The 27060-nt window shown below is 46.7% G+C and overlaps 1 protein-coding gene across 5 annotated transcripts in view; it reads right to left on the reverse strand.

The window, feature by feature from the left end:
- AIFM3 (AIF family member 3) overlaps positions 1–27060 on the reverse strand; it is a 479089-nt gene that overhangs the window by 330497 nt on the left and 121532 nt on the right. For all 5 annotated transcript variants that reach the window (XM_069619126.1, XM_069619124.1, XM_069619123.1 and 2 more), the window contains exons 2-3: positions 24897–24995; positions 132–143 (exon numbers count right to left, since the gene is read on the reverse strand). The gene's annotated coding sequence lies outside the window, so the exon portion shown is untranslated. The remainder of the gene's footprint in view (positions 1–131; positions 144–24896; positions 24996–27060) is intronic.

The following is a 27060-nucleotide window of genomic DNA, read 5'->3' on the forward strand; positions in this document are numbered from 1 at the left end:
ATTTTTTTATTTTTATTGTGTTTTCTGTACACATGGTACGTACACAAATTTGATCATAAAATTCAGACACTACAGTAAAATTATCATTCCTAAAATCATCAATGCTAATATTTGATAAACAATCAACTCACGTCTCAAAATTCCTGCAGAATCCAACGAAAGAAAGCATGGACGAGGGAAACAAGAAAAAAAGAAAAGAAAGAAGATAATAAGAAACATACATCACATCAATTATGCAATTCTTAGACAATGATCTGGATCGAGTAACATAACTCATTGCAAACAAGTTCCTTTAGAAAAGAAGTTATCCCAGAATCAAAGTGGGCTAACAAAATAAATCCACTTGGCGTCTCTTCCGACATTGAACCTCAGAGAAGACCAGAAGGTTGCTATGGTCCGTCCACGTAACAAATGGAAAACATTCTCCTGATATCAAATGTCACCATTCCGAAGGAGCCTCCTTCATGGTCAATAACTTCCTCTTAATCAAAGAATCATTTATTTTACACGCAATGAGGTATGAGAGTCAGAGATTCACATATATGATATTCAACCAAGGTATTTTCCTGAAACTGCAACACATCTACTCAACTTGAAGAATTATTCTACACTAATCCCAAGGCAATATCTTATTTGCGTAAACTAACTGCATTTCCATCAATTATGACAGGCAGAACGTTTTTGGCATTCTGGAGGGGTGGGTTGGGTGCATTCGTCTCTGCTGGTGATGTAACAGACGTGTGTGGTTTGAGTTTGTGAGCAGTCTTGTAGGGAAAGCAGGAGGTGGCTGGTGACCTGTCTAGTGGAGGGTTAGGGGTATGCAGGGAATGCCTATACATTGAGTTAGGTGGGGGAGAAGTAGAAAGGCTATTGATTGTTTACTTTTTGAATGCACCCGCTGACAGACACACAAACATGCACACACAAAATGACATTTGATTTGCAACTACTAGGAGAAGACATTCAGATGCTATATTAGAGTGTGCCATGCATGTGCCAACTTGTGAGTGACTGGTGAGGAAAGAATTCCAGTGGCATCTCCCCTACTCACCTCCTCTTCCTCGTCCGAAAACACAAGGCAGCTAAAGAGATCCAGGATCAGCTTAGTCGGATCCACCACTAAACTCTCACAACAAATCACAGCTGGGAAGCGATGAACACAAAAAGACACTGTTGGGGTGTGGTCATTTTTATTTTTGAGTTGGGCTAAAGGGTTTCACAAAAGATTCATGAAGATCTTCACAAAGAGGTCCACAAAGGATTACATGAAAAGGTGTCACAAAGGGTTTCCTAGGGACGATTTTGGGATTAATGAGGATAAGCAGAGAGGTATTCACAAACGTTTCACATAAAGGGAGTGAAAATTTAAGGGACGTTATCAACTATCACATTTAATAATATGTTGAAAAGAGAACTAAATGTTTGAAAGACAAAAATCTGCCTTGTAATCTCCTTGTGTGGCTTACCTCTACCCCGCCCGAAAGCAGCCGTGCACACCATAAAGGGAAACAGGGAGAGTGCTGCGCAAGTTCTAGGGCCGCTGAGCTTTGACGTGTTTGGTCTCTGATTGACCAGATTAATGTTTCTGAAAGGTTTGGCACTCCAGATCCGACTGCCAATCTTGCACCCAGGCCATGAACTTGTTTGGGAGTTAGGTTACGATTGAGGCATGCCAGTGAGTGTCGCAAGGACAGTGAGGTGGCCAAACCCTGAATATGGGATTTGGTTTGATTTGCCAGTTTGGTGTGGTGGAGGGTTCAATCTGGACTAGTCTCCTCTATAACTTTATTTGCAGTTTCGGGAAGATTCAAATCAGGACCAGATGTAAAGATTTCCTCAAGAGCTCGAAAAGCCTTCTTCACTACGTCCTCCCATTAAATCCCTTTAGCAGAGTTTCCATCTTTAAAAGGCAAGTAATATCACAGATACAGGCTCTCATGCGTTTGCTGGTGGTCCGCTGTTAATTCCGGCTGGGTTTCTGGTAAACTGGCCCTACCGTCTCTGCCGCCCGATGTCCCGGCATTACCTGGATATTTCGGGTGGCAGAGAAGGAAGTAAGTTCCCATTCCAGGACTCCATGGGATGGTATTGCCTGAATCACCAGCACTGGTATTGCCGGTGACGGTAATTCAGGCCTTTCGTTGCTGGAAGGGACCTGAACTACCGGCAAGTCAGGCCTGCCCGTAGATCCCTGCCCCCACCAGCAAACTTGTATTTCCCTGGTATGGAAAACAATACTGGTGCCAGAATTACCGGAATTTTTCCCAGCATTTTTCCCGGATCGGCCATGTTGTAATGACCCGGATAGTGTTAGTCTGAGTAAACACTCTAATGATATGCTAAAGACCCCAACATGACAATCAAATAGAGGAAAGAATGAATCCCAAGTATTCAACAAATATGTTTCAAAGTTGAAATTCGTAGGTTACGCTGACATCTAATTATTGTACTCCCTTCCTATATCCTCTTGTATATGTGCTTGGTGTTATCAGCATATTACATAATTGACAATAAGGAACTAGTTTTGGATAGATGGGAATATCAAATCCATGCACCTCTGAAAAACAGTGCATTGCATAACCCAAAAGGCATTCAAATTTTTCTAATTACAGTGTGGGGTCCTAAAAGACTACTTTCACTGTGTAGTAAGGTGTCCCAGTCGCCAAACATAATAGTAAGTTGCCTAGCCTGTCCTTAATATCTACAATCAGGGGAGTGGGACCACAGCTCTGCTGAACTTAGAAAATAGGTGTCCTGCTGGAGTGTAGAGACACTAAGGAGCAGTACAAGGCAGATGGAGAGGATTAACAGCCAAAGAGGAGAGATGCTGATGCGTGATGCCAAGCTGCTGACAAGAGCCCTGCCAGAGTGGAAGGAGGTAAAAAGGCTGCATCAGACAAGAGGAAAGCAATTCCTGTCCGACCGAAGAAATAACCAGCGCTGTCAAGTGGGTGAAGAAAGGGTCTAGCGTCAGCAGAGTCATGCCATCAGTCGAGATCAGGTGGAGAAATGCTCCTGAAGAACAGTCCCTGGTGTTAGATCAAATGGAGGTTTTCGTACAGAAGTCTTTCTGTAGAGATGGAAGGTGCAATCCTGCAAGGCCACTGATAAATCATGGGGGGACCTGCAGCTGTATGTCAGGTACTCGGACCAAAAGCAGCAGCAATGTGGAGGTACAATTAACAGAAGTCTCAGAAGAAGAGCGATACACCCCTGAGACAACGTGGCCAAACCAGAATCCCAAGAAAGAACTCGGCAAAAAGGGAATCATCCAAAAATACTGATGTTAAAAGTCTGAAACGGAGATTTGGTCGAATTTCGGCCATTCGAAAATACCCAATGGCTGAGAAATTCAACCAAATCCCCCATTCGGTTGTGGGGGTTGCAGAGGTGAGCCCTGCAGTCGGTCCCGAAAAAAGAAAAAAAGGAAAGGACCCTGCAGTCCCGGTTCCCGATAATGGAAGTGAAAGGTAACAGGCGTCGCAGGGACACCGCGAGTCGGCATCAAGGTAAGTAGAGGGGAGGCGGTGGGTGCCAAGTCGGAAATGTTCAGGGTAGAAAGGACCAAAGGTTATTTCAGAAAAATGATCTTCAGTCTTTTCTCCCTCAAACATTCTGTCTCAAGCTTTCAACCCCGATCCGTAAAAGGTGGGAAAGGCTTCTTAGAAAAATTGTCAGAGAGCACATGGTGTGAGAGAAGCAAAAGGTGTATGCTATATACCAGCAGCAGCCATTACGTATTTTAGCAAGGCAGGTAACCTGTTGTTGCATCCAGGACCAGTGATCAGATACCCAAGCGTGCCACCATGCAATTGATCATTGCGATCAGAACAAGAAAAAAATAAACGTGTATTTTGAAAGATGACAGTACAATTAAACACTGGAAACAGAAAGTAGTAAATGCAGTGCATTTTGGAACTTGAAGTGAATGTTATCCAACATATGACTGGGCTACTGAAGACTGGAATGGGAAGAGAAAAAAAAGGAAGCTATTCTGGAACCTGAATGGGAAAGTTCTCAAAATTCCCACAGCACAAATGAGCATTGAGATCGAAGGGAAGCAAACACATTGCACCGAGGACTTTGAACTGAAGGTTCCCACAAACACCACAGCACCAGTGACTGTTGGGAACAGTAGATGGAGCATCCATTACATCATGGAATCTAAATTGACAGTTTCCAAGTGCACAGCAGGGCACTGGAATGTTGTGAACAAAACAGAGGACACTCGTGCCATTCTGGAAACTGAAGGGAGGAAACGTATTGCACAGCGGAACTTGAAGTGGCATCACCAGGCATCCACCAGTGTAAAATGGGGAACGCCTTCTGTACCCTGAAACCGAAACTAGTTTTCTTTTTTAATGTATATTTTACATTTTCATAAATAGTACAAGCAATCACCAAAAAGATCAAACATTGATACAATCAAAAACAAAGATATTTACAAAATGAACTACATTAGTAAGTAGTTTTCTAAGACCAACACGCGAGTGGTAGGTACTAAAGGCAAGTAGATTGTTCTAACTACAAGTTCCAGGGAGAAAAGCAATGTGATAGTCCCGAAAACCTTTTTTTATTTGGGGGGTCAACCCCCAAACCACTGTTTCACCATGTTTTTAACCGCCAAAACCCTCACCACCTGTTTTATCCCCTTACGCCGCCCCACCCCCCAAAAATATATGTGTGTGTTTTTGGTACAGATCACGACAAAGAATTCAAAAGAGCTCCTATCTCAAGTATTCATTGGGAATGTGCAGATTCGCTATGAGCGAAACCATGAATTGCATATTTGAAATGTCCTAGGAAAGTGCAAGATTACCTCGTTGCAAAACACATACATTATGAAATTAGATTATCAAAACACTTGCAAGCAGAACAGTGCTGGTGGGCAGCCAGTGCTGTGCTCAGCTGAGCATGCATGGGAAGACGGGTCAGCGGGGCGGCCAGGAAGTCACCCACAGGAGCAGGAAGTCCGGAAGTGCAGCGATGTGAGAGGGAATGCGGAGCAGACTAGAAGTGAGCTCGGAGACGATAAGGAAAATCTGGAGAATGTGACCCTGAGGAAAAGGGAAAATGGAGGCTCACCCCAAGGAGCCCGAGAAGAAAGTTGTGTGTGTGTCATTGGGCTGGGGGGAGGGCAGAAAAGAGCGGGGGAAAAGTAGACCTCCCCCTCTGAAACTGCAGCAATGTTTGGGAGAAAGAGTAGGAGGGAGAGGTGTGTGTGGGGGGGCAGGAAAACAAGAAAATTGGGGCTAAATGGTGGGCAGAGGTGAGACAAAGCTATACATGAAAAGGAATGTGGAGCGTGTGGCGAATGGGGTCAGCATAGTGATGGCCAAGGCGAAAAAGAGGCACGCAGGAAAATAAAACGAGGGGTTCATGAATAGAGTTAAAGCATAGATTTCAAATGACCAAAAAACAGAACAGTGTGTAGGGAAGAAACAACATAGGCCCTATTAATGAACATCCTGACTATTGTCCTGCAAGAGACAAAAATAATAGTGTTTCTAAACCGAATTTTCAGATTTACAACTTGTTTTATAGGAAACCAACACATGTATCACCAGTTCTAATATGCAATAGGTGATCTAAATGAGTATATGTAATAATAGCCTCTCAAACTACCTCAAAAATGCCCCTAGTCAAAGCTAAGGGATCACAATTATCTAGTGTGACATTAACAATAGGCACATTGTCTTGCAAGTATTTAATGAATCAGTCTCGGACAATGTGTATATCCATTGAAACAGAACCACTAGCCATGTGCCCCATCAACTGCACTCTTATGCATTAGGAGGAAGAGCCTAACTCGCAGGTCTCTGAAAGGCGCTCAAATGTGTGCGCTATTGGATCAGACCAACAGGGATCTTTGAATAAGGGATGTCGCCACAGAACCCTTAGCTGTAACCTCCAGATTACTGTAAAGGTGCATTTCTATAATCTGGCCTGCTAGACAGATTTTAGGAGGCCATCCTAGTTGTAATAAACAGGGGAATTCGGAGAGGTTAGCCATACCCAATCAAGGTAAGCATGACTAATGGTCAAGGCTTAGTCTCAGGAGAAAGTGAGTGGAGTCAGGGGTCCACAATGAGTCCACACATGAAGCACACACTAATTCAATTTAGACAGGCAAGTACGAAAATACTAGAAAAATGAATCAAGCAGGTAGTAATATCACACAATACTGAATGATCAAACGCATACACAGTCACATTAGGTTTTTAGGAATGCATACAAAACTTAGACAACTAAAATAAGGTAAGTAGCGATGCAGTAGAATGAAAACAGAAGAATGATGCCCTAACTTTATAAATCCAATCTCTATGATGTATTGGGTCTTGTGCACAAACGTCACAAAGATTCTTCTTAGGAGAGGCGACAGATGTAGCAAGAGTTCTTGTGGTGGTGAAAATGTCCCCTAAGATATTGAACAAGTTACAGGTTTGTAAATTATTATTCCTATATTTCAGATACAAGCTTTTAGATCTGATCTAAAAACGATTGAATGAAATAACCAACGTTTATTCTAAGGTTTATTCAAAGAACACAGGGGGAGATGAATGTGTTGCAATTACTTACCCATGACACTGATTTGCCCAGATGACTAGATATGTTGACTGGGTGGTCGCTGGCGGTAGGTTTTCAAGCTGTTGGATCCAGTACAAGATGCCCTGGAGCTGCGGGTGCAAGGATTCTTCTGGTCGGTTCCAGGAACAGAGTGCCACCCTTTGCAAAGAAGACATGCAGAAGGCACTGATGCAGACCTCTTCAGGCCACTTCACCAGACATGGGAAGCCAAGTTCCAGCGACACTACCGCACACGGTGACAGCAGGCGTCTTTCCAGTCGCAGTTGAAGACAACCTTACAGAGAAGGATCTCTTGATGATGGGAAGCTGAAACCTGGCCTATATAGCACTGTTTTAATTCCTGACTAGGTGGGTGTGGTATCCTTGAGATTGCCCTTCCCTGCTAGCCATGAACTTTACTATGCACATTGCACTTTATTTTGCACTTTACAAATGTATTGCATGATTGCACCTTGTACATTTCTTAAAAACCCACAGAAATGCGTTTTTGATTATCAGGATTTTTGTGGTATTAAATGTTATGGTTTATATTCATGCTGAATCAATGTGTATGTATATTAATGCTGTCTGTGTTGTACCTGACAATTTGTTGATTGATAAAATGTTTCCATGACTATGGTTACGAGAAGGGTGATATATGACTGATGTTTGAGGGACAGTGTCACCAAAAAAGACTAATTAGGTATGAACTGTGTATCTTTAATCTATTCTTGTTACCCACATGGGTTCCATTATGAAGACATTGGGCCTCATTACGGGGTGGGCGGTAAGGGGTTAACGGCGCCGCTAATGGTGCTGGCGCCGTTAACCCCTTACTGCCCTATTACGAGGTTTCCTCGTGGGACCCGCTAAGGCCACCTGGTAAAACCAGGTGGCCTTAGCGAGTCCCACGAGGAGACCAGGGAGCTAACAACGGGCCCGTTATTAACGGGCCCGTTGTTAGCTCCCGCCCGATTCCCATTGAGCCCTATGGGGGCTCGAATGGGAATGGGGATGTGCCGGGTGCGGGTTCCTCGAATGAGGAATTACCGGGTCCTCCAAGGTTGGAATGGCCCGGTAAGTTCTCATTTCAGGAACCCAGACCCGAGTTTGGAGGCAGCCATGCCGCAAATAGCGGCATGGCTACCTCCAAACTCGTAATGACCCCCATTGTGTTTTTGTATATTGGAAGACGGCTTGTGGCACGAGCTGAAGACCACCATATTTCTGGTGACAAACGCAGAACAGCAACGATTGTACAGCGGTAGCCCACTGGAGAGCTGGTCAGATCACTGGTTAGTCCAGTGACACTTCCAAAGACTGAGGATGGCTGTATCCTAGATAACACATTGAGACCGGTTGGTCCCACCAGTCCAAGGGTTGAAGCACCACACAGGGCCTTCGCAGTACAGAAAGTCCAGTAGGGCTGCACCGGGCCAAACGCAAGAAGGGATCTCAGGCCTCTTCAGGATCTTCAGTCAGCTGCTCTTGTACACAGGACACTTGGCTCCAATGCTGATCTGAAGAAATGGCTGCAGGAGTCCTCTACTTATCCTAAATCCTGGTTGGAAGTTAGTGCAAGCCCACCAATGGTAAGGATCTACACCATTCAAACAGCCAGCAGTTGTCCAATCAGGCACCACTGTTGGTTTCACTCATGCCACACCCTCAGACCCTTTGACACCACAGATGTGGATTGGGACCAGACAGTCCCACACATTTCCTGGCCCACACACACACACACACACACACACACACACGGCATCACTAGCCTGTGAAAACAGCAGCTTTCCCAGGCAAATGCATGACCTTATATGGGATTTCCTGACCTGAGAAGGCAAGAAGAAGGCCAAACAACAATATAGCCAAAGGACAAGCAATAGATCTCATGGCACGGCCGCTTCAGGACACTAACCACGTTTAGTAGCCAGACGCGGTGAACACAAATGTGCAAAATAAGAAGAATGAAAAAATGGTAACAATATATCTATTGCCACCAGCTTATCTTTAGGCACATAGAAAAGTAACCAGAAATCCCAAGTGTAAAAGACTAGGGTGATACAAATGTATGCCCACTGCCCTGCATTATAAGATGCTATGTGCAGTGTTAAAAAGTTACTAAAAAGCTAAAAAGACAAAAGGGAAACAGTTTCCAAGTACTGATAGTCTGAAGGACTGATCCACTGTCCACATGACCAAATTTGCAAAAGACTTCACTCCCCTGTAAAAATTCAGGACAGGTTCAAAAACAAAAGCCAAACGTTTGAGGGTCCATAGAATAATGGAGGGAAAGTTGACTAAAGAGAAATCTTTCCTAAAACTGCTCACAGACTCTGCCCCCCCCCCCAACACCCATACTAGGGATAGGGTGATCTAATCCATCCCTGAATGGTTTTCATGTTCCAGTGGGTTATACATTCTCAACAGTCCATCACCATTGCTATGTTGTGCACCTGGCCTATGCTCAATGGTGAACTCAAAGCATTGAAGGCTTATAGACCATCTGAGCAACTTAGGATTCTCTCCCCACATGTTCATTAGCCACTTTAAGGGCTTATTGTCAGTCTGCACAGTGATGCAAATCTCAAAGAATTAGGGTCTCAGCTTCCGAAGGGCACACTTGATGGAAAAACAATCTCTTTCCACTGTCACCCACCTGAGTTTTCTGTCCTTAAGCTGGCAACTAATAAAGCATATAGGATGTTCCCTGCCTTTATCATCTAACAGTGAAAGGACAGCACCTATCCCAGTGTCAGAGGCATTTGTTTGCACTATAAAAGGTCTCTAGTAATCTGGTGCCCTGAGAAGAGGGGCCTGACAGAGGGAGCCCTTAAGGCCTTGAAAAGCCTTCTCACACTCAGACGAAGACACATTATTAGATGTCTTAGGGGTTGTGAGAGCAGTCAGAGGGGCAGCTATGATTCCATAGTCTGTCATAGTGTTTCTGTAAGACCCAGGGAGGCCTAGAAAAGCTCTCACCTGTGTTTGGGTTGTGGGGATTGCCCAGTCTTGTAGAACCAGTAATTAGCTGGGAAGAGGCTGAATCTTGCCCCCACCAACCTCATGCCCAGGGTAGGTCACTGAACTCTACCAAATCTGGCACGTGGTATCCTTTATGGTCACCGGAGTAGCTCTGGCAAAAGCCGCTGGGTTTACAATTGTGGAATCTACCACAGTTGGACATGCCCCAGTGTTCCTAACAGTAGAAGCACTTAGAGCTTATACCAGCACACTATCCCCAGGAAATTAATGTTGGGAATGTTCAGGTATGGGAGCAGAAGCTCCAGCATTGCTAGTTTCCAAGGAAACTAACTCTACTTCAGATCCTTCACCATTGTGCAAGGTATCTAAAGAGAAGGATACTCCTGTACCTCATCTTCTTCACCTCACAGCGTTGTGAGCCAATCTATGATGCCATTCCTTTCCTCATATATACTGAGCTGATCCTTAGGGAATCTAGGATGAGAAGAGGATCCAGAACTGCTCCCAGAACATCTGGAGAATCTCTTGTGGAGCCTTGAGACTCTTGTCGTCTTCCAGCTCCAATTGTGATCCCTATCTTTGTTTCTCAGTCCTGTCAAACTCCAGCTTAGCCATGTAAAACTCTTTCTGCCCGAGCCTGAGCTTCTCTTTTTTAAGCTCTGGTGTGGCCTCAGCCAATACTCAGACAATACTCAACTATCAAACATACATACGGTCACCTTAGGTTTTTAGGCATGGAAATGCAGCAACTTAGGCAACTACAAGAAGATAAGTTGTGATGCAGTAGAATGAGACCAGTTCGCAAGAATTATACCCTAACCAAGTACAATCTCTATGATGTATGGGGCCTTGCGCCCAAAAGTCGCAAAGCTTCTTCTTAGGAGAGGGGACAGATATAGGAAGAGTTCCTGTGGTGGTGAAAAATGTTCAAGAAGATACTTCGACAAGTTACAGGTATCTAAAATATGATTCCTATCTTTCAGATAAAACCTTTTAGATTTGACGATCAAAAACAGATGGAATGGAATAACCAAAGTTTATTGAACGGTTTATTCCATGGAGAACAGAGGGAGGATAATGCATTGCAATTACTTACCCCCCTGACTCCGATTTTCCCAGATGACTAGGTATGTCGACTAGAGTTCGCTGTAGGTAGGTTATCCCACCATTGGATCCAGTAGAAGAGGCCCATGAACTGCAGCTGCAAACATTCTTCTGGTCAGTACCAGAAGCAGAGAGCAACCCATTGCGAAGAAGAAATGCAAAAGGCACCAATGCAGAACTCTTTAGGACACTTCGCCAGACGGGAGAAGGAGAGTTTCAGAGATGGCTACTACACACTGGAGACAACATGCGACTTTCCAGTCGCGGTTGAAGAAGACCTTCCAGAGCAGGATCCCTTAATGCTGGGAACTGAAACTAGGCAGGAAAGCGAATTGTGACACAAGCTGGCAACCACAGAAAGTCTGGCGACGAATACAGAACGGCAACAATTCTATTGAGGTAGAACACTGGAGGGCTGGTCAGATCAGTGGGTGGTCCAGGGACACCCCTGAAGGCTTGGGGTGGCTGGATCCTTGAGAATGCCTTGAGACTGGTTGGACCCTCCATTTCATGTGTTGACGCATCATTCAGGGCCTTCGCAGATCAGGTATTCCAGCAGGGCTTCACCAGGCCAAACGCAGAAAGGGATGCCAGGCTAATTCAGGAGTTGTCCACAGATCTTCAGTTGGCTGCTCTTCCACACAGGATACTTGGCTCCAACGCTGATCTGAAGAAATTGCTGCAGGAGTTCTCTTCTTATAAAGAATCCTGACTGGAAGCTAGACCAAGGCCAACAATGGTAAAGATCTGCACCATTCAAACAGCCAGCAGCGGTCCAATCAGGGACCACTGTGGGTTTCACTCATGCCACACACCTAGACTCTCTGGCATCACAGATGGGGAGTGGGACCAGACAGTCCCATCTACTTTCTGGGACAGACACACAGACAGACAGACAGACAGACAGACAGACAGACAGACACACACACACGCTTTCTCAGGTAAGTGCCTGACCTTATATGGGATTTCCTGACCTAAGAAGGCAAAACAACAATATGGCCAAAGGACAAGTGACAAATCTCATGGCATAGCAATTTAGGGCACTAGCCATGTTTAGTAGCCAGACACATTTTTGTGCACACAAAAAAAGAATGCAAAATTCTAAAAATGTATCTGCTGCCAGCTTGTCTTTAGACACATATAAAAGTAACCAAAAATCCCAAGTGAAAAAGGACTAAGGTGATACAAAGGTATTCCCACTGCACTGCATTGTAAGATGCTGTGTGCACTGTTAAAATGTTACCAACATGGTAAGAGATAAAAAGATAAAAAGGGAAACAGTTTCCCAGCATTGATAATCTGAAGGACTGGTCAGTTTTCCCATAACAAAATGAGCAAAAGGCCAGGGCAGTGAAGCTGAAGACTTCACTGCATATAAAAAATCAGGGCAGGTTCAAAAGTAAGAGCAAAATGTTTGGCGGGCCATAAAATATGGAGTTAAAGTTGCCCAAAGACAAATCTTTCCTAGCAATCACCTTGCCCCAATTCGGAGTCCAACACCCTGCCTCAGCTAAACAGTGCAACTGACAAACAAGGAACTCAGAAGACTGAGTGTGCACTTCCGTTAATAAGAGGGCCATGCCTCTGTAACCACAGAATCCCAGAAATCATCAAAGGAAAACTGGGAGGGGGCATGAAGCCGAACGACAATATTACCATGTGGGTATACGACCAAACTCCCAATGGCCGATGATGCCCTGAAAGGCACGGAGGGGAAGGAGCCCATCCATTTTAATTCCCAACCTCAATCTCCACCTGTTCTGAAACTGAATGATGGGTCGTAAGTGTAAACAAGACCAAACAGTCACCAAGGATTATGCCAAACAATGCAGCAAACAAGTCGGGTGTGGGCGTTAACTGCCCGGCTCTCTCATCCTCGGGAAGAAAGTCACCCGGACCCAGAAATGAACAGAGAAAATGCATTATTTGGAACAAAAGACAACCGAAGTTTCGCTGTCAGCGACAGATTATTCATGGTTAAGCATCATAGAAGAAGGACCACACATTTAAAATCATTCATTACGAGTCCGGCGGTAGCCGTGCCAGTAAAACCAGCAGGCTGCCGCCAGACTCGTAGTGATTTACAAGCGCCGGACTTGCCGAATTAACCATGGCATTACAGCCCCTGTGGTCCGGTAAATCTGGTGGCAGCAATTCTGCTAATCCCCATTCCCGTGAAGTCCCAGAGGACTCCACGGGAATGGGAACCACGGAAGCACCAGCACTGTTAGTAATGGTGCCAGTGCTTCCGTGATAGTCTGCTGGCGGGTGCCATTCTGCCCGCCAGGGTCAGTCCTGGCAGGTGGAACGGCACCCGCCAGTAGACTCGTAGTTTGCCAGTCCAGGAAACAACTGTGCCAGTAACTTTACCGGCAACGTTGTTTCCGGACTGACAAACCTCTAATGAGGGCTGTAGTCTTTCTTACAGAGTTTTGTAGTCACGATAAAAATAGAAAAATCACTCAAAAAGCATAGTGTGCAGCGACATATGTGCCAATAACTTACAACAAAAGTGGCGAGTGCTTGAAAGTGCGAAACTGATGCTTCACAGGCGCATGGAGCAAATTGTACGAGCAAAATCCATATAAACAATTGCATGTGATTACAATAAATTTAGTACAAAACACAGTCACCAAGGATTGTTTAACCCTACTGGGTTCATCACCAAACCTTCCATGAAACTGGTTTGCTCAAGGGGCTCTTTGCAGACATCAGGGCAGGTGCCTGTTAAGAAAGGAAGAAGGCAATGTGCACGGAATCTCACAGTGTACAACTTTGAATCTAAATATGTGCATACAAAACCCAAGACTTGTGTATACTAAAACCCAGGAGAAACAATAATACCTATATATGAAAAGGAATGTGGGGTAAGCACTTAGAACCTCCTTATGACTGAAAGGAAAGTCGGCAAACTCCTTACCCACTATGCTATTACAGATACTGACAGCGCTAAACCCACGTAGAGGGCAAGCAAGGACAGGATCTGTGAGCTGACACTCTGGATGATACAGAATAAGGAACTTAGAAACTGTACTCACGAGGACCGGAAAGACCACTTGAATGTCAGTAAACTCACGAACCCAGTTGATCAAACAGGAACCCTGAAGGCTATAACAGCAATGGGTGGAGGAAACTAAATACATAAGACCCTAGTCAAGGGGCGAGTACAAATAGTGATATAAAATAGTGAGGAAACAAAAGGGCATTTACACTGGGACTAGTTACAATAACACCCACACCTAATAATCCATAGGAAATGAATGCAGAAGTGAGATGGAAAACATGGAATGGATCCCAATAGAAAGTAAGGATCAGGAGCAGGGAAAATGATATCACAAAAGGAAACCTTGAGGCAGGAAGCTAAATCTATAAAGGGAAAGACTAAAACATCAGGTTTTTCCGTAGCAAAGGACAGCAACAAAGAAACAGAAAACACAGGCGAATTGGGCAGCATCAAAGGGTAAAGCACAGAGACAGGCTGCCTACAGACAGAGGAAGACAGAAAGGGAAATCCAGTGAGCAGAAATCAATTAAGCAGAAGAATCCGAAATCCAGGGCAGAGGAACAAGAAACAGGAACTGGGCACTAGGCACAAAAGCTAGGAACAAGGAACAGGAACTAGGAACTCGGCACAAACGCTAGGAATGGAACAGGAACTAGGTACTGGGCACAAACGCTAGGAACAATGAACAGGAACTAGGTACTAGGCACAAAAGCTAGGAACAAGGAACAAGAACTAGGTACTAGGCACAAAAGCTAGGAACAAGGAACAAGGGACCAGTCACAACAGGAACACAGCAACAATGACCAGCGCTGGACTGAAGCAAACTGAGGCTTTTAAAGCTGCTTAACGAGCACACCCCTCAGGCGTGCCGCCTGCTGCACCTGCAGCCACAGGTGTTGCCTATCCTCCACCCAGCCTTGTCCTGCAAGGGAGGAGGTGAAGCAGTGAGCCAGGCATTCTGGGAAGCATAGTCATTTGATTAAAGTAGCAGTAGCATGCTGGCTGCCAAAAACCTGGAATGGATCCGGAAGGGAAGTAATTTGGGAAATAAGGTTTTAGCGCTCCCAATTCATCAGGACACTGTAGCATAAGGTTCGGAGGAAATGTCCAGTAGGGAATAAACCCCAAAACATGCCCCCAAGTGGCGGGAACGGGAGCGAAGGGAGCGAGCCGTGACACTATACCCCCTCCCACGGCCGACTCCAGGCGGCCGTTACTCGCACAAAACATCTTCTTTCCATGACAGGAGCGCTTTGTCTTCAGAAGTGGCACTGACGGAAACGATGACCCACGGACAGAAGCAGAAGGACTGGAATGAATAGAATCAGGCCGCAGTCTATAAGATCCATAGGCAGGTTTTCGGTGAGGAAGAGACTCATGGGTCGAAGAAAGCCATGATGGACTTGCAGGACCTGAAGCAGATTTGGAAGGTCCAGGATGCTCAGTCTCTGGGAGCGAACACTCATACATCATTGAGGAGGGAGGCAGGCTGGTGCAACATGCTTTGGACAATGATTGATGCTCTGGTAGCCCCCCTGCTGAGAGAGGACACACAGGAGGTGAGAAATCAGCAGGTTTCAGGAAATGTTCATGTTCAGACAAAGAAGGTGGCGGCCGAAGTAGTGGTTCGGATCGTCTCTCATCATCCATTTGATTAAAGGCCTGTGGTTGAGGGTGACCAAGGTTCGACTGCATCTGTCCCATGCCTTGGGGGCCTGGAAGTCCAATGGGTTGTACGAGGTTGGCACTCCTGGTGTCAGTCATGTAGCCACCTTGTTGCACATGGAATACAACCGCAGGAACGTTTGGCATACCGATAGGAGTGATAGACGCAGTACTTGGCACATCAGGCACATTCGCAGCAGGAGCAATAACGGGCACATTTTGAACTGCAGCAGTCATATCCTTCCTTTGGCTACTAGCACCCGAATGGTGCAGCAGTTGGGGGGCCGTGCCCGTCCCTTCCTTCAGGCTCATGTGGGATCCGGCAACAAAAAGGCTGTCAAGCGGCTGATCCAAACCGGCCCCCAAATGTGAACCGTCCAGCCCGTTATCCTGGTTGGCTACTTGTTCGATGTCTGGGCCATGGCGGATGGTATCCGTCTCCCATTTGTAACACTCCAGGCAAGTCCAACGGCCTTGCATGTAAGGCCCTCCCGAGTCGTGATCCAGCTTGATGTTTCTGGGAGAAGATTCAGACTCAGATGTAGCATATGCGGGAGGTGCTGATTCTACAGTCAAGCAGTTGGGAGAATTAACTTGTGTAAAAGGCAGGCCTTCTGGTGATCCTCCTGAAGCATAAGAAGGGCAGATTGGACGTTCATCCGTAAAAAATGGTTGGGATTTAGGAGGTAGCTCTGAAGTAGATGAATCTGCAACACGATCAAACAGAGCAGACAGGTGCACCGCCGATATTGGCAGCGAGGCTGAGCAGGATACAGGTCTTTCATGAACTGAAGCCAAATTAGCAGTAGGCTCTGGGACCGAAGACAGGCACTCAGGATGTGCTACCGGAGGCTCCATGGCTGAAGGATAATCCGCTGGATGAGTCACTGTAGCCGAAAACAGGCATGCCAGAGGAAATTCAGAGGCTGAGGGCATGCAAGCTGGAGCCGTCTCGTTAGCTGATGACAAACTTGTCAAGGTCTTTGACTCTGACCACGTACATGGTGAAGGCTCTTGAGTGATTGGCAGACATAGCAATTGTTCATTGATTGAAGACACGTTAGACAATGATGACTGCAGAGCCATGGACTGGATAATCGAAGAGTCAATGGTTGTAGGAGGACAAACAGAAGTCCCAGAAGTCGACAGACACATTTGTGGCTCAGGAATGGAATGCACCTTTAGGGCGGTTGACTCCTTGGCACCAGTAACCAAAGACTGAACTGTAACCATGCCGTCCCTCTCCTTAGTGGATGACACAGAGTCTCTTCCTTTGTAAAAGTCAAAATCAACCAGAGGAATCACCATAGTAAAGTCTCTGTTAATCAGGATTTCGTCAAATGTCCATTCCTCTGACTTAGCTTCTGAAAGTGGCATATTAACAATCAACAGTTCAGGAATTGCCTGCCGGGTCTTATGTTCAGTATACTGTGGAATGAGTCCATCAAAACATGAATCTTGTACTGTCTTTGACTGTTCATTGAGACAAAATTTGGCAGAAGAAGGAGCGAACACAGAGGTAGCATCGTTTTCCACATCAGCTTGAATGTCTACTTCAGTCTCAGCAGCTAGATCGAGGGCTGAACCTAAGCCTACAGTAGTGACTGATTCTGTGTATGCCACCATTGTGGATTGTGTTTGGGAATCAGAAGCATGTATGTGTTCAAGCTCAGAATTATGACTGACTGCTAAACAGGAAATCTTAGGTAAAGGAGTGGCTTGTAAATCTTCAGTTAACGGCAATTCCTGACAAACGGTAGAACACTTGTCAGAACCTGTGCCCTGAATAAGTGTTGTGCTAGAAAGAGAACTTTCACTCCCAATAGAATCTTCATATTGACAAGTATCATGACCTACAAAAACCTCCGCACTCAGGGATTGAACAGTATTCACTTCATCAACGGATAAGGTTTGAGGTGTATTCAGAAAAGACCGTAAAGTCTTATTCTCCTCTAGTAAAGTAATGTATTCTTGTTTTAACTCCTCAAGTTCAGCTTTTAGCATGCCCCGCCTTAACTGTACATCCCTATCAGTAGGCATAGGGGAAGGCATGGTGGCATCAGGGCTGGATCCTGCCCTAACCTTCCCGGTGTGCACTGATTGTACATTGTCATTTGCTGCTTGCAGGTTTTGTGATCTATACTCACTCTTACCGACTTGGTCTGTGTTACCCTTAAGCAGACTACTGACATCAGACTTCTTGACATTAGGGACTACAGTAAGTACTTGTGCACAGGAGTAAGCAGTTGACTGAGGGCTGAAAACAGAAGATATGCAATGAACCCCTCCATTCTTTATGTTTGAATCATGAAACTGTTCAATCTGAGGTACAGCACAACCGGAATCATGGGGTTCAACAACAGACGTTCTCGTGTGTAATAAATCTAACAGTGTGTTGTTTTCCGCTGCTAAGGCTTGTGCGGACATAGCATCTGGATCAAAATTAAAGACAGAACTAGGATCAGGCAATGTACGATGGGCCATCCTGTGGGTAAAATACTCAGCATGTAAGTACCTATTTGTATCAAGGAGTTCTTTTAAGTCAGGATCAATGATTTGATTGTCACAGGTAGACTTAGGGGAAACTTTCTGTACTAACTTGTTAGTTACCTTGCTGCCTTTCTTTCTTAAACTGGCCATATTCAAACGCGAATAACGGCTGGTCATTCTGTTAAGAAAGGAAGAAAGCAATGTGCACGGAATCTCACAGTGTACAACTTTGAATCTAAATATGTGCATACAAAACCCAAGACTTGTGTATACTAAAACCCAGGAGAAACAATAATACCTATATATGAAAAGGAATGTGGGGTAAGCACTTAGAACCTCCTTATGACTGAAAGGAAAGTCGGCAAACTCCTTACCCACTATGCTATTACAGATACTGACAGCGCTAAACCCACTAGAGGGCAAGCAAGGACAGGATCTGTGAGCTGACACTCTGGAAGATACAGAATAAGGAACTTAGAAACTGTACTCACGAGGACCGGAAAGACCACTTGAATGTCAGTAAACTCACGAACCCAGTTGATCAAACAGGTACCCTGAAGGCTATAACAGCAATGGGTGGAGGAAACTAAATACATAAGACCCTAGTCAAGGGGCGAGTACAAATAGTGATATAAAATAGTGAGGAAACAAAAGGGCATTTACACTGGGACTAGTTACAATAACACCCACACCTAATAATCCATGGGAAATGAATGCAGAAGTGAGATGGAAAACATGGAATGGATCCCAATAGAAAGTAAGGATCAGGAGCAGGGAAAATTATATCACAAAAGGAAACCTTGAGGCAGGAAGCTAAATCTATAAAGGGAAAGACTAAAGCATCAGGTTTTTCAGTAGCAAAGGACAGCAACAAAGAAACAGAAAACACAGGCGAATTGGGCAGCATCAAAGGGTAAAGCACAGAGACAGGCTGCCTGCAGACAGAGGAAGACAGAAAGGGAAATCCAGTGAGCAGAAACCAATTAAGCACAAGGATCCGAAATCCAGGGCAGAGGAACAAGAAACAGGAACTGGGCACTAGGCACAAAAGCTAGGAACAAGGAACAGGAACTAGGAACTCGGCACAAACGCTAGGAATGGAACAGGAACTAGGTACTGGGCACAAACGCTAGGAACAATGAACAGGAACTAGGTACTAGGCACAAAAGCTAGGAACAAGGAACAAGAACTAGGTACTAGGCATAAAAGCTAGGAACAAGGAACAAGGGACCAGTCACAACAGGAACACAGCAACAATGACCAGCGCTGGACTGAAGCAAACTGAGGCTTTTAAAGCTGCTTAACGAGCACACCCCTCAGGCGTGCCGCCTGCTGCACCTGCAGCCACAGGTGTTGCCTATCCTCCACCCAGCCTTGTCCTGCAAGGGAGGAGGTGAAGCAGTGAGCCAGGCATTCTGGGAAGCATAGTCATTTGATTAAAGTAGCAGTAGCATGCTGGCTGCCAAAAACCTGGAATGGATCCGGAAGGGAAGTAATTTGGGAAATAAGGTTTTAGCGCTCCCAATTCATCAGGACACTGTAGCATAAGGTTCGGAGGAAATGTCCAGTAGGGAATAAACCCCAAAACATGCCCCCAAGTGGCGGGAACGGGAGCGAAGGGAGCGAGCCGTGACAGTGCCTAGCTAGAGCCATCGTCAAATAAAGGATCCCATTCTTGAGATTATAGACCTCAGCAATGAGACGGAGCACTGCAACATAAGGAGATGCCTTTTGTTGCATCTCCAATGAGATCCTTTTTGTCTTTGCGACCTGTCAGGACCCGGGCAAACTAGCGATCCCCTTCCTTTCTTCTGTAGTCAGCCTACCAAATAAGGGAACAAAGCACTGCCGAGCAGGAGATCAACAGCAATGGAACTCCACTGGGGGAAAAGCCACAAGGCAAGAAAGAACTGGGCTGCAGAATTTAGGATCCAAGCGGTGAGGAGTCCATCAGCAACCAGGGAGTCAAGAACAGTGGTGACATGACTACATCCTGTCACAAGCTGCTTCAATATGCTGCCTTTGCCAAGTGACAAGTCAGCGGTGTACTCAGTGTTGGCCATCTTGAAACTTGAAGAAACACATGACTTCAGGCCAGCATTTGAAAAAGAAGGAATACCTTCAGGGAAGACATCTCACAGCCAAGTACAACCAAAACATCCTTCCATATCCATGCCTCATAGAGAGGAAGTCAAAATGCAAGGGTGTAATGGACACCCCTGCAGTCCTCCCAGTAAAGCTCCCCCGCCTCTCCACTATCTCGGAGCCGCTACATTGGTCCAATGCCTGCATATACTTCACGGTAGCAGGAATTTTTGGAGGTCCCTCAGCATAGTTGGCATGAGCCCTCTTCATTATATGCTACACCACTGTCCAGAAACCAGTCATTACCACCAACACCAGAGCAGTGCCAAAGCTCCCCACTGCACAGCTGGTTCTGCCACCCAGAACACCAAGCTAGGCACAGTGCATGTGGCTTTCAGATGGAGCTAGCATCAAGTGCCACCATGAAGCCTTCAACACCCCAGGCTGCTATGAGGTTCTGAATGCAGCGACTGAACCCACTGCCACCATGAAGCCTACAATGCCCCAGGCTGCCATGCGGATCTGAATGCAGTGACGGAAGCCACCGCCACCATGAAGCTTACAACACCCCAGGCAGCTATGCAGATCTGAATGCAGTGACTAAACCCACTGCCACCATGAAGCCTACAATGCCCCAGGCTGCCATGCGGATCTGAATGCAGTGACTAAACCCACTGCCACCATGAAGCCTACAATGCCCCAGGCTGCCATGCGGATCTGAATGCAGTGTCTGAACCCACTGCTACCATGAAGCCTACAATGCCCCAGGCTGCCATGCGGATCTGAATGCAGTGACGGAAGCCACCACCACCATGAAGCTTACAACACCCCAGGCTGCTATGCAGATCTGAATGCAGTGACTGAACCCACCGCCACCATGAAGCCTACAATGCCCCAGGCTGCCATGCGGATCTGAATGCAGTGTCTGAACCCACTGCCACCATGAAGCCTACAATGCCCCAGGCTGCCATTTGGATCTGAATGCAGTGACTGAACCCACTGCCACCATGAAGCCTACAATGCCCCAGGCTGCCATGCGGATCTGAATGCAGTGACTAAACCCACTGCCACCATGAAGCCTACAATGCCCCAGGCTGCCATGCGGATCTGAATGCAGTGTCTGAACCCACTGCCACCATGAAGCCTACAATGCCCCACGCTGCCATGCGGATCTGAATACAGTGACGGAAGCCACCACCACCATGAAGCTTACAACACCCCAGGCTGCTATGCAGATCTGAATGCAGTGACTGAACCCACTGCCACCATAAAGCCTACAATGCCCCAGGCTGCCATGCGGATCTGAATGCAGTGTCTGAACCCACTGCCACCATGAAGCCTACAATGCCCCAGGCTGCCATTCGGATCTGAATGCAGTGACTAAACCCACTGCCACCATGAAGCCTACAATGCCCCAGGCTGCCATTCGGATCTGAATGCAGTGACTGAACCCACTGCCACCATGAAGCTTACAACACCCCAGGCTGCTATGCAGATCTGAATGCAGTGACTGAACCCACTGCCACCATGAAGCCTACAATGCCCCAGGCTGCCATGCGGATCTGAATGCAGTGACTGAACCCACTGCCACCATGAAGCCTACAATGCCCCAGGCTGCCATGCGGATCTGAATGCAGTGTCTGAACCCACTGCCACCATGAAGCCTACAACGCCCCAGGCTGCCATTCGGATCTGAATGCAGTGACTGAACCCACTGCCACCATGAAGCCTACAATGCCCCAGGCTGCCATGCGGATCTGAATGTCGTTACTGCATTCACTGCCACTACAAAGCCTATGTGAGTGTGTAGGAGTAATAGACGGACAGAAGGGTGGCATGTTGATTGGCAAAGACTTCTAATAACAACAATGGGGGTGGGGTGGTTGGCGGAAAACTTAACCGATCTGATCTCTAAGAGGTGTGTCCCTGCCTCAACAAAACTAGCTAATGAAACTGTTGGTCTGTTCCCACATCTTAACCTATCCCTCAGAAACTAAACCTAACAAAAAGTGAAAAGGGAAATGTCTCTTGGCTGTCAACCTGCAGCCTGGCTTTGTAGTTCAAAACAAAAGTTCCAAAAAGGTGCAGAAAACCAAACAAACGTTCCACAAGACTCAGGAGGTTGATTTCCTTTATCTGCAGTCTTTCCAGCTTTATCCAACTTGTCTCAGTGTTTTTAATGTTCACGGTCAGTCTTTATCTTTCCTTGACAAACCTGATTCCCAGGCCTTGCCACAAGGAAGATTGGCTTGGACGCCGTAGCCAAGTCATTTGAGGGTCCCAGGCTCTTTGTGGGCAGACCCGGCTCCCAGATGCTGCAGTGGGGCAGAATAGCCTGGTTTTCTCTCTCCCAAGCTGTGTTGAGGGTCCCCAACCCTTTCTCTCAGTCACTGCAGGTCTCAGTCCCTGTTCTCAGAAATCCTCCTCTTGGTCCACTCTCCTGCCAAGTAGGGTACTCAACGTTCTTGGATTCACAATTCTCTCTTGTTGTCTTCACTTCCACCCACAGACTTGGTGTAATCTCCTGCCAAGGACTCTGAATGTCACTGGTGTACACAAACATCGGTGTGTACTTCCCCAACATGGGTCCCAGACCCCCTTCACTTGATCTTGGACAATGTTCTCTTTGCTTAATCTCGCTCCAATCTGCAGCCTTGCTTTACTCTCCTGACAAGGTCTGTGATTGCCACTTGTATATGTAAAGTTAATTTCCCCCTTTATAACTGGTCGGGGTATGCCTTCTTGATATGGGTCCCAGACCACCTTCACTTGGTTTTTCACAACGTTTTCTTTATATAGTTTTGCTTCGACCCACAGCCTTGGTTTACTCCTCTGCCAAGGTCTGCAGGTGTCACTTGGATCTGTAAAGTACTTATTCCCCTTTGTTACTGGTCGGGTCTGCCATTCTGATATGGATCCCAGGCCCCCTTCACTAGGTCACTCTGCCCCTATGAGTATTCCTTCTGTTCTTTCCTCCAGCCCTCTTGTGCTATCTGGATCTCCCTGACCCTGGGAGTAGTCACCCTTCTACCTGCATGGTCTTGCCCGTCACCCTCCTTTTGTTTGTGGGTCTCCCAGGAGCTTTGGTGTCTTCTTCTGTGCACCGGGTCCTACTCTAGACTTCCACACGTCTTCCCTGCAGCTTGCACTTTGGTCACCATCGGATATTTTCCTTCTCCTCCGGTCTGCCTTCTGCGTCATCGGCCCTCTGTGAGTGAGCTTCCCTCCTGGACACCGTCTGCCACTCTGCACTGTGGGTCTACACAAGCCTTGCCAAGTACTCTGTCCATACTGAACCATGGAGTCCTATAGGGGACTAACAAAATTGCTAGCGCCTGATTTCTCAGCCGCCGGACTTGGAATAGCCCAGTGGCACTGGGAAGTCAGGCGCCGGTAATTTTTTACAGGTCCGGCAGCAACCCGCCAGTACCACTGGCAGGGTTACTGCCGGACCTGTAATGAGGCCTTATTTTTCTGTGTTTTGAGACTGCCAACATGGGGCAGAGCGCCAGGGCCCATTTCAATAGAAAGAGGTGAAAGGCCCCGACGACATCCCTGTAGGTACATGGCCTTTACCAGTTAAACGCTGTATACGGGCTCTTGAGCTGTGATGCAGCAATGTGTCTGGACTGGCAGCAGACCTCAGGTCAATCCCTCCCTGATCCACCACGGCTTCTCTCCTGGGGAGCCCAAAAGTGAGGTGCAGAGTGCCACATTAGGTGAAATTTCCAGATACTCGCTGGCTGTGAGCACACTGTCTGCTTTATAGTGGCACGGCCCTAAATACTTAACCCGACTATGCAAATGTTCTTTAACATCACTGCAAACTCAGAGAAAGGCAAAGAGACCTGCTGTACCCCCTGGTTTTGCACCCGATGGGTGTGCACACATTCTCGTTGATGCATGTGGGGAAAGAGGTCCGAGCAAGGTTCACCACTTGGGTGCAAACAGTACCCTATTATCCCCATGCATACAGGCACCCGGAAGAATGTGCAAAGGCAAATAAAAGAAGCATTGGCAAGGCCAACTGTTTTGGTGTTTACTGCTGTTCTTTGCATTTTGCATTTATATGCACCAGGGTGCAAGCAGGAGAGTGTAACGTTTTAAAGGAGGATACGATTAGGGGTGCAGGAGTGCAATAGAATGAGGTGGGGGCTAGAGCAAGGGAGGAAGCCGTTGAGAGTGTGCCATCGATGAGCTAGCGGAAATACAATAGTGAAAAGGTGAGAGTGAGAGGGTAAGCAATAAAGCAAAACTTTGGGGAAGGATGAGGGGATGGAGAGAGGGCAACATGGTGGGGGAATGGAGGGGGTGGGGTGGGTGGTTTGTGTGGTGGGGTAAAGAGAGAGGGGGTGGGGTTGAGTAGAGACAAAGGGGCGGGATGGGTGGATAGGGGTAGAGGAGGGGGCAGGTTTGGGATAGGGTGGGTCAGTGAGAGAGGGCAGAGAGTGGGGGCTGTGTGGGTGTCGAAAGAGTGGGTGGAAGGTGGATGGGGTAGAAGGAGTCAGGGTAGAGAGAGTGGGGTAGAGAGAGTGGGTGGGGTAGAGAGAGTGAGTAATATGAAACTTAATTCTATTTCTCAATCTAAGTCAGTGGTATTCAAATATATAAATGCCCATATTCTATTGAAAGCAGTCACTGCATCTCTGATTAAAGATCCTAGTGCCCCCGTGGACATCCCAAGGGGGCAACCCCACAGTTTGGAGGCCACTGGTCTGTGTTTAGATGGGTGTGCATGTGTCCAGAATGCCAATCGTCTTTAGTGTTCACATCAAACTTTTCGGCTTCACAGCTTTTAAAATAACGTCCTTGTCTTTGCCGAGTTTATTGGCACAGCAAAGGTAAGGAAGGGTGTTACATACAAGCAGTGATGCGGGATAACATGAACGTTTCCGCGGGTGATCTCAGTTTAATCAATATTGTTTCCAATTAAATTGACATAGCTATCATCAAAGTGGGGCAAACATTTATCAAAATGGTATCATACACAGAAATAGACCTGCACTGTGTGCATCTCTGTTGCATGCCAGATCAGGACACGTCTACTTCCGAGGCTGTGGGACCAACTCAACATTGACGGATCCGCCTGGCGTCTGCCCTGTGAAGAAGCCAGAATGACAGAAATCAAAGATTCGCCTCCCACATAACGGTTATTGCATCAACAAGGTGGACATTGGAGTTTGTGGCAGTCGCCATTAACGCTGCTCTGTGGCATAAAAAAAGACTTCGTCAGTTCCCACAACTGTTAACATGACCCCAACAGTCGACGACCACAAAGTCACATGACATGCTCTAGGAACCAGACAAACTGGAATGAACTGCTGAAGGTCTATTACAGCAGACGGCACCACACCAAACTCCCTAAAGACTTCCTGCTGGACACACTTGCTGTGCACTCCACTCCTACAATGGTAGGCAAGTGGGCCGAACAGGTAGCACACAGCGGCCATCATTTGCTAAAGATGCACAATCACTTGAACTAGTGAGTACAAGGATCCTAGACGACAAACAAAGACACACGAAGGAGCATTATGTAAGTAGTAATAGACACATGAATTGGTGGACGCATGAAGAAAGTCACAATGAAGTGCAGGTATACATGCATGGCAACAGACAGAACCGCATGGGCCAGAGTGGTTGTAATAGAAGCAATCAAATGAAGGCACTGGTAGAAATATACACAACACTACCAGCTTATTGCATGCTATGTGCATTCGAAAAAGTATTTTAAACTAGATAACCATGCTGCCCTTGTCACAGCGAACAAAAACTGGTGCCAACCCGTTCCTCACTTAGACAAGATCAGGGGCTGGAAGCCCGGGGGAGCAAACAAGCTCACCATACTGCCCTTGGCACAGCGAACAATCCGAACAAGGGAGGCTCCAGCCTGGATCTAACCGCTGGGAGTGGGCACACAATCCCACCTAGAAACCCTGCATTATTCCATAAGACCACTAGGGCCCTAATGCAGTGTGGCTGAGGCTGCTGCCGACACACTCACAGGCGTCCATGCTCATGCCAGCTATTTGGCGCGCAATACCCCAAGTGAAAAGGAACAAAGAAAAAGGAAACATTTCAGTCCCAACCCTCCCAGTCCCCAATCGAGCATGACAAAGGTTGCTGCACGACCACATAAGCCCCGTTGTCGAAGCAATATTTCATCCAAAACACCAACCTTTCAACTTAACCTCTCCGAGGTCAAGAAAGAGGGCTCAGACTGTGGAGAAAGTCCTGGCCGCCCGGCGTCGGGATGCAGCTGTTGGCACACACTGTGCCACCCACATCAAACCACATATACCTTAATGAAGGGCTTAATCCCTTGTTCCTTCATGAGCGTGGAGAGCCAGCACTGGCCCCGGGTATGCCACTGGGACAAACCATCCCACAAAGACCCGGAGATGGGGGGCCTGCCTCAATCTCATCTCGGAAATAGATCAATCCACGTTTGAAAGTCACACAGACATGTAATGTGTGAGGAATTTGACCATCCGCACGGGGAGTGTGCACTCGCCTGGGCTTTTTTAATTTTTTGATAATGAAAATGAATGATGGGAGACCAACCTCGGAAAATGTGTGAGGCCATTCCGCACACATTTTCTCTGCTCATCGCACGAAACGCATAGTCATGTGTACTCCGGGAGGACACAGACTACAGGCGCCGTCTTCCCCTGTCATGTTAAACTGCAATGTGTCAGCTACACATACATCAACGCATCTCAAGAAGGGGGAAGGCACACCTTCCTCCGACCATGTGCAGCCTAAATAAAATATCAAAGGCTACATGGAACTGCCTTCCTATTGTGGTAGTTCGGCTGGTGGCAGTGCATACTAATGAGGAATAATTAAGGCAATCCTGGAGAAGAGGCTTGGTTGTCGAACTAAAAATCGGAAGGCAGAGCTAACACACCTTTGTTAAGAAATGTGTTAACTTGAAGCTAATTCCTACCCCTCTGTATGAAAGGCAGTGAATGGCAGGTCTAGGTCCATTAGTTACCACAGGTGTCCTTGTGGAGCAGACCCCTTTCAGAGGGAAGAAATATGTGATTTGGGGAGACAGGAAGTCTGCTCCCATCACAAACTTCAAGGGAGACCTCTGCTTTAATCAAGAGTCACAGAGGGCTCAGTTAACCAGAGAGACACTTTGATCTACAACAGACAGGAAG

This window comes from Ambystoma mexicanum, chromosome 10 (genome assembly GCF_040938575.1).
Source record: "Ambystoma mexicanum isolate Mex_15411 chromosome 10, UKY_AmexF1_1, whole genome shotgun sequence".
Taxonomy (NCBI): Eukaryota; Metazoa; Chordata; class Amphibia; order Caudata; family Ambystomatidae; genus Ambystoma; species Ambystoma mexicanum.